The 8,775-nt window shown below is 42.3% G+C and overlaps 1 long non-coding RNA gene and 2 other non-coding genes across 3 annotated transcripts in view; 1 reads left to right on the top strand and 2 right to left on the bottom strand.

The window, feature by feature from the left end:
* Positions 1 to 8,775, bottom strand: part of LOC140736092 (uncharacterized) — a 28,143-nt gene that overhangs the window by 3,516 nt on the left and 15,852 nt on the right. The window lies entirely within an intron of this gene.
* trnae-cuc (transfer RNA glutamic acid (anticodon CUC)) lies at positions 8,060 to 8,131 on the top strand. The gene has a single exon. It is a non-coding gene; the product is annotated as a tRNA-Glu (tRNA).
* trnae-cuc (transfer RNA glutamic acid (anticodon CUC)) lies at positions 8,524 to 8,595 on the bottom strand. Its single transcript has one exon. It is a non-coding gene; the product is annotated as a tRNA-Glu (tRNA).

The raw sequence follows: 8,775 nt of genomic DNA on the forward strand, positions 1-8,775 counted from the left end.
TGTGAAAAAGTTACAGTTCAGATTCTATTAAATCAAGGATCAACTTGCTATAGCAATATACACAATGTACTGGAGGAACTCAGCAGGTCAAGCAGCATCTATAGAGGGGAATAAACAGTAGACATTTTGGGCCGAGACCCTTCATCAGGACTGGAAAGGAAGGGGGAAGAAGGTGGGGGGAGTAAGTACGAGGTGGCAGGTGATGGGTGGAACGGGGAGGGGGAGGTGGTGAAGTAAAGAGCTGGGAAGTGGATTAGTTGAAGAGGTAAAGGGCTGGAGAAGGGGGACAGCAGACCATGGACGAAAGGGAAGGCGGAGGAGCACCAGAGGGAGGTGATGGGCAGGTAAGGAGAGAAGCTGTGAGAGGAAACAAGAACGGGGAATGTGAAGGAGAGGAGGATGGGCAATTATCGGAAGTTCAACTTGCTGTGGTGCAATGGTGGGACACGCAGCAAAAAACAACATTCAGCAATTATGAAGAATAGAAACTTATAAAATGAAATTAAAGTATGGATATGGAATAAAATGCATAATTACAACAATGTATTTACAATGTAAACAGTATTATGAAAAATGGCTTAAAGTGTTTACGATGATATCCATTGACTAAGGCAATGGGGGGGGGGGTGTGGTGGGCTAACTAGAATGGTTGATTAGGTTAACTGTCTGTTAAAGGAAACTGTTAAGATGCCACTAAGTTTGTGTTTTAACAGCCCTATAGCACTTTCCAGAAGGGAACTTTTGGAAAAGCCACACACGAAGTACACTGCAGATGCTGGATTGTTCCCTCTGCAACTGCCTGGTCCACACATCCCTCCCCACAGATCTCCCACCTGGTTCATTATCCCTGCAAGCATAAGTGCTACACCTGTCCCTACACCTCCTCTCTTACCACCATTCAGAGCCCCAAACAGTCCTTCCAGGTGAGGCAACATTTCACTTGTGAGTCTGTCGGGGTAATCTATTGCATCTGGTGCTCCCGGTGCGGCCTCCTCTACATCGGCAAGACCCAATGCAGATTGGGGAACTGCTTCGTCGAGCACCTCCACTCCATCCGCCACAACAGACAGGATCTCCCGTTTGCCACCCACTTCAACTCTGCTTCACATTCCCACTTGGATATGTCCATACATGGCCTCCTCTACTGCCATGATGAGGCCAAACTCAGGTTGGAGGAGCAACACCTCTTATACCGTCTGGGTAGTCTCCAGCCCCTTAGCATGAACATTGAATTCCCCAACTTCCAGTAATTCCCCTCCCTCTCCCTTCCCCCACCCCAGTTTCAATCTGCCTCCTCTTCCAGCTTCCTATCACCTCTCTCATGATTCTGCCGCCTTCTACTACCTTCCGCTTTCCCTTTACATTCCTTCTTCACCTTTCCTGCCTACCCCCTCCCTGCTTCCCCTCCCCCATCCCTTGATCTTTCCCCTTACTGGTTTTTCACCTGGCACCTACCAGCCTTCTTCCCACCCTCCCTCCACCTTCTTTATAGGACCCCTGCCCCCTCCCTCTTCAGTCCTGACAAAGGGTCTCGGCCCGAAATGTTGACTGCTCACTTTCACGGATGCTGCCCGACCTGCTGAGTTTCTCCAGCTTGTTGTACGTGTTGTTTTGGAAAAGGCAGTTTGCTGAGTGGGTAGTGTCCACCATGATTTTTCTTGCTAGTTCTTTGTCCTGGATACATGCAAGTCCTGCAGTGATGATAGACAGCTACCAATGGTCTTCTCCGCTGACCTGACAGTTTGCTCTAGTTTTTGTGCATTGTATGAGGATGCTGCATCAAACCAGACAGTACTGGCTGATATGAGGATGATCTCTGTGATGGCAGTGAGAAAGGAAATCTTTCCTCCCTCACCTTAAAACTGTGCCCTTCTGCACTTTTTCCAGCTTAATGACATCTTTTCTATAACAGGATAACCAAAACTGAACGAAGTACTCCAAGTGTGGCCTCGCCAACATCTTGTAGAACTGTAATTTAATTTTCCAGCTTCTGAACTCAGTGTTCTGACTGATGAAAGCAACTGTATCAAAAGCCTTCTTCATATCTGTGTCCCTGTGTCACCACTTTCATGTAGTCCTAAGTCCCTCTGTTCTACAAAACTCTTAAGGGCTCTACTGTTCACTGTGAAAGCGCTACTTTCATTTGTCTTCCCAAAATTCAGCTCATTGTTCTTATCTGAATTAAACTTAATTTGCCATTCCTCATTGTACTTACCAGGCTGATCAAAAACCCACTGTAATTATTGATAACCTTTTACACTGTCTACAATGCCTGCTATATTAAATGCTGAAGGTAGGAGTTAAGCAAGCCGAGCCAAAACTCTTTAAAATTAACATGAATGAGAGGTCAGTTCACTGTCACATACAAAATTCTTGCAGGTATTGACAAAATAGATGCAGAGATAATGTCTCTTCCCTCCCCCCCCCAGCTGATGCATCAAAATAGGTGTTTGACCATTCAGTAGGATACTCATGAGGTAAGAGTAGATTTTGGGATGTTGTGAAACAGGTGAATCAAGGTTAGAGAGGGGAGTGGCGCCAAGATCAGTCGCAAGGAGTGGGGGTGGGGAGGGGGTTGAATGGACTTTATTCATTATATAATTGGCCTGTTGTGATTATGATGTCATAATAGATGAACCAAAGAGCTGAATTCCAGAGGTGAGCAGGAGTCACTACTCTTGGTGGCAAGGCAGCATTTGACAGAGTGTGGCTTTGAGGATCACTGATAAATCTAAAGTCAGGGGCCATCAATGGGAAAACAAAATGGCTGGAGTAGTACCTTGCAAAAAAGAGTATAATGGTGATCCACCGTCCCTGCCCCAGTTCTTCATTACAGGAGTTCCTTGGGGCAGCTTCCCAGCTCAACTACCTCCAGCTGGTTCATTAATGATCTTCTATCATAAATTCTGAAGGACAGCGCTCAATAATGATTGCACACTCTTCAATTATGTCTGCATCCTCTCATCCCATGAAGCAGTCTGTGCTAGAGTGTAGCATGACCTAGGCAGCATTCAGACATGGGTGGCTATATGCCAGGTGACACTTATGCTGTAGAAGAGCCAGGTAATGATCATTCTCAATGTGAGCGAGTCTAATCTTTCACCCTTTATATTCAATGGCTTTCTATATATTCCAACCTTTGTTTTTTTTTTAATTTTAATATGATTCTGGTGGATCATGCAATCTAAGTTCAAATACTGGTTAGGTTGAATTGCACTATGTGTACACTGTTGGTTAATAAACTCTTGTAACCCATTGTTTCAATGAGCTGCTGCTGAATGCACTCAAAGGGAGTGGCTTTAAAATATCCTTTTGACAATGATGTCTTTATATCACCTGGAGATTACCATTGTGTGGGATCTGTAATAGAAAATAATCCACTTAGCTTCCTAACTAAGCAAGTAGTAATGAAAATTGTTCATTATTAAGCTAAAAAGTACTGATGATTATATTAGTAGATGACTGCTTAATATATCTGCATTGTGCTCTGTGGAATTTTAGCATAACCATTAACTTTATTTTAAATTGATTACCAGTTTGTTACAATAGAAAGAAGAGGAATAGCCTATTATTAGAGTCATTCATATCTCCAATGGTATTTCTGAACCAAGACGGTTAAATTAGATCAATGCAGCATGGTCAAATGTATTTGCATTAATCCCTTTGTGCACTGTTTTGATAGGCTGTTTTAGACAACAAAGTTCAAAGTAAATTTATTATCTACTGTAAGTACATGCACTCAGTGGCCACTTTATTAGGAATCCCATGTACTTAATAAAGTGGTCACTGAGTGTATGTTCGTGGTCTTCTGCTGTTGTAGTCCATCCACTTCAAAATTCAATGTGTTGTGCATTCAGAGATACTCTGCACACCACTGTTGTAACGTGTGGTTACTGTTGCCTACCTGTCATCTTAAACCAGTTTGGGCATTCTCCTCTGATTTCTCTCAATAACAAGGCTTTTTTGTCCACAGATATGCTGCTCACTGGATTTTTTTTTTGTTTTTCACACCATTCTCTGTGAACATTAGAGACTGCTGTCCATAAAAATCTGAAGAGATCAGCATTTCCTCAGATAATCAAACCGCCCCTTCTGGCACCAACAGTCATTCTACAGTCAAAGTCACATAGATCACACTTCATCCCCATTCTGATATTTGGCCTGAGCAACAACTGAACCTCTTGACCATGTCTGCATTCTTTTATGCAAGTTCAGTGTTGAGGTCAGTGATGGTTCAGGAGCCTGATGGTAACTGTTCTTGAACTTGGTGGTTTGCTGCTGTATCTCCTCGATGGCAGCAGCGAGAGCAAAAGTACAGCCTGGGTGGTGGGGATCCTAGATGATGGCTGCTGCATGTCTACAAGATAACAAAATAAATGTCTTCAGTTTAAATCTTTCTAAACATTGTGGAACAGAGAAAAAGGAGTAGGATATTTATCCCCTTGATCAAGTCATTCAGTGAAAACATGGGCTGTCTGCATGCTATTTCCAGACTATCCCACTTTCAGTCACAAAAGCACTGAGTCCACTTCCCAACTAAAAGAGTCATCTTGTGTCATCCTGGTTGAGCCCACTATAGTATAGCTGTTCTAGATTGGCTGGTGTGTAATGATTAGAGAACTTAAGGTAAAGGAACCCTTAGGACAGTGATCATAATATTATAGCATTCATCCTGCAATCTGAGAGGGAGAATCTACAGTCAGATGCATCAGTATTACAGTGGAATAAAGAGAATTACAGAGGTATGAGAGAGGATCTCTCATAGTTGATTGGAAGGGGACACTAGCAGGGATGATGGCAGTGCAGCAATGCCTGAAGTTCCTGGGAGCAATTTGGAAGGCACAGGATACATCCATCCCAAAGAAGGAGTATTCCTAAGATGATGCAACTATGACTGGCAAGGGAAGTCAAAGACAAGATAAAAGTAAAAGTGAGGGCATATAATATAGCAAAAATTAGTAGGAAGTTTGGGGATATGGAAATTTTAAAAACAGAAGGCAACTGAAAAAGTTATAAAGATGGAATACAAAGGTAAGCTGGCCAATAATATTAAAGAGTTTACCAAAAGATTCTTCTGAGATATAGAGTAAAAGTGAAGCAAGAGTAGATATCAGACCACTGAAAATGATGTTGGAGAAGTAGTAATGGGGAACAAGGAAATGGCGGAGAAACTGAATAAGTATTTTATCATCAGTCTTTACTGTGGAAGACACAAGCAATTATGTTGGAAGTTCGAATGTGCTAGGGGGCAGAAGTGAGTGAAGTTGCCATTACTAGGGTAGAAGGTGTTTGGGAAACTGAAGGTAGATAAATCACCTGGACCAGATGGTGTACACTCCAGGGTTCTGAAAGAGGTGTTTGAAGGGATTCTGGGGGCATCTTTCTGGAATCAATAAATTCTGGTATGCTTCCTGAGACTGAAAAATTGCAAATGTCTCTCTAAGGGAGAGAGGTTGAAAAAAGGAAATTACAGGCCAATTAGTCTGACATCAGTGGTTGGGAAGATATTGGAGTTGATTCTTAAGGATGCGGTTTCAGGTTACTTGGAGGCACATGATAAAATAGGTCAAAGTCAGAATGGTTTCCTTAAGGGAAGATCTTGCCTGACAAATCTGTTGGAATTCTTTGAGCAGGACAGGCAAAGGTGAATAGGTGGATGATATGTACTTGAATTTTCAGAAGGCCTTTGACAAAGTGTTGTATATAAGGCTGCCTAAAAAGATAAGAGCCCAAGAAAGGTACTAGCATGGATAGAGCATTGGCTGATTGGCAGGAGGTAAAGAGTCGGAATAAAGGGAGCCTTTTCTGGATGGCAGCTGGTGGCTAGTGGTGTTCCACAGGGGTCTGTGTTGGGACCATTTCTTTTAGATTAGAGGGATTACAGCAACAGTTCACAAATGGAGAGAAAATTCTAAAATCTGATGTGCAAAGTTACTTGTGAGTCCCTGTGCAGTATTCCCTGAAGGTTAGTTTGCAGGTTGAGTGGGTGGTGAGGAAGGCAAATGCAATGTTAGCGTTCATTTCTAGAGGACTAGAATATAAAAACAAAGATGTAATGTTGAGGCTTTATAAGGAACTGGTAAGGCCTCACTTGGAGCATTGTGAGCAGTTTTGGGCCCCTTAGTTAAGAATGGCTATGCTGACATTAGGGAGGGTTCAGAGGACATTCACGTGAATGATTCCAGGAATGAACGGGTTACCATATGAGGACTGAAGAGCACTCTGGGCCTGTGCTCACTGGAACTCAGAAGAATGAGGGAGGATCTCATTGAAACATATGGAATGTGAAAGCCAAAATAGAGTGGATGTTTTCTGTGGTGGGGTAGTCTAGGACCAGGAGCACAGTCTCAGAATAGAGGGACATCCATTTTGAACAGCGATGAGGAGGAATTTCTTTAGTCAAAGAGTGCAAATCTGTGGAATTTGTTGCCACAGGTGGCTGTGGAGGCCAAGTCACTGGGTATATTTAAGGCAGAGGTTGAAAAGTTCTTGATTAGTCAGGGCATGAAGGGTTACAGGAGAAAGCAGGAGACTGGAGCTGAGAGGGAAATGGAACAGCCATGATGAAATGATGGAGCAAACTCAATGGGCTAAATTGTCCATGTGGTACTTAATCAAAGGCCTTCTGGAAGTTCAAATATGCCACATCAACTTGTTTCCTTTATCTATTCTGATAACTGCAATCTCAAAGAACTCCAACAAATTTGGCAAGCATAATTTCCCTTTCATAAGTCCATGCTAACTCTACTCAATGTTATGATTATTTTCCAAATTTCCTGCTACCACTTCCTTAATACTGCACTTATGTCCATCTAGTGATATAGGGCTAACTGGTTGGTCATTCCCTGTATTTCTCTTCCTTTTTTTAAATAGTGAGGTTGCATCTGCTATCTTTCAAGCATTATATAATCTGTCGAGTTTTATAATAAAACGCATTGATTCCACTACCTCTGCAACTAGTTCCTTTAAAACCTTTGGATATAAGGGTCTTCTGGTCTTGGGGTTCATTACTATTTCATCTCATTGACTTCTCCGTTTTATTTTTTTTAATCCTAATTTCATTCACTTTAGACTTGTTCACTATTTCTGAAAGATTTCCTGTATGCTCTTTCTAGTTGCCGCGTACAAGCTGCTACCAACTCCTTTCCTTTCCTTTCCGTTTGGCTGAATGTTGCATTTAACTTGACCGGGCTGAGATTTACCTGTTTAATAATTTTTTTTTTCCAAATCTTAGCTCATTTGTTGTCACATAAAATAGATTCTCAGTTTATATAAATAAAGAAAATACTGGATGTCCTCAGCAAGCCAGACCGCGTCTGTTGTAAGAGAAACAGAGATGATGGCATTTCAGGTCCAAGGGCTTTCATCAGAACTAATTCAGCATGACCAAATCACATCTCATTATCTCTCCCTTTTTTAAATTAAAAATTATTTTCGATCTTTATCCAAAATTCAACCGTACCATCATCACTCTTTCCTGAAGACAATGTTACTTTCTCTTTTTCTTACTCCTTATTAGTATCTTGCTTCACTATAAACAATCCTACTTGAAACGATTTGCTAGGATACTATGGCAATTAGTGAGCCAGATAATAATCCAGAGATTCAAAATGGTGTCTAAATACACCTCGAACGTGTGATGTCTAATTTGTTTTGCATACGTGTAGCTACTTATCCAACTTCTTACAGAAAGTTACGCTTGAACCAATCCTATACTTCAGCACAATTCATACCCAAGGCACTGGTGGATTTCGAAACATAAGCCAACAAGTTGGAAGGTCATGATTGTCCTGGGTAGTGAAACAAGTTTAGAGGGCACAAACAAGCTGGATGAACTCAGCAGGTCGGGCAGCAACCGTGGGAACGAGCAGTCAACGTTTCGGGCCGAGACCCTTCGTCAGGACGTTTGTACGTGTTGATTTGACCACAGCATCTGCAGTGTACTTTAGGTTTAGAGGGTAAATGTCTATTCATTTTACCTAAAAAAAAATCAATGAAAATAGTCAATATCTTTAAATCATCACCAGAAGACGAACATTGCAAATTGTTGTTGCAGAGTTCCCTGGTGGTCTAGTGGTTAGGATTCGGCGCTCTCACCGCCGCGGCCCGGGTTCGATTCCCGGTCAGGGAAGGTTCCTTTTTTTCCCCCCTCCCCCCAAAACTATACGTATTTATGTGCAGATACGCTGAACAGATTTTCAAGTTACATTCAATAACAACCAAATAAATAAAGAACATTAACCCAATACACACACACAAAATACTGGAGGAAATGCAGTTCAGGCAGCATCTATGGAGAGGAATGAACGGTCGACGTTCGGCCCCAGGTCTAGGACCCCTCTTTAATCTGAGTTCCTTCAGCATTTTGTAGATTACTCTAGACTTTCTAGTATTTGCGGAATCTCTTCTGGTTCAGATAAAGATGATGTTGCTCCTTCCGTTATATTTTCGCTTCAAATTCTTTTTTTCCCCCCTTGTCAATATATATAACATAAAAATTAACAGGATAAAAATGACAAGCTGTTCCCTGACCGGGAATCGAACCCGGGCCGCGGCGGTGAGAGCGCCGAATCCTAACCACTAGACCACCAGGGAAGCTGATGCATAGCTTCTGCACTGCCGCTCTCGAAGGTTCTCTGAGAAATTACATCATGCGTGTGCATATCAACCCTGGTAACAGAATATTCGCTGCTAATTGGTGGAGGGAAATAAAAGGGGCTGGTGCCCGTGATGATTGACGGGCGGCCATGCCCAGCGCTGTCTGCGGCTATAAAA

The sequence above is a fragment of the Hemitrygon akajei genome, chromosome 11 (assembly GCF_048418815.1).
Source record: "Hemitrygon akajei chromosome 11, sHemAka1.3, whole genome shotgun sequence".
Lineage (NCBI taxonomy): Eukaryota > Metazoa > Chordata > Chondrichthyes > Myliobatiformes > Dasyatidae > Hemitrygon > Hemitrygon akajei.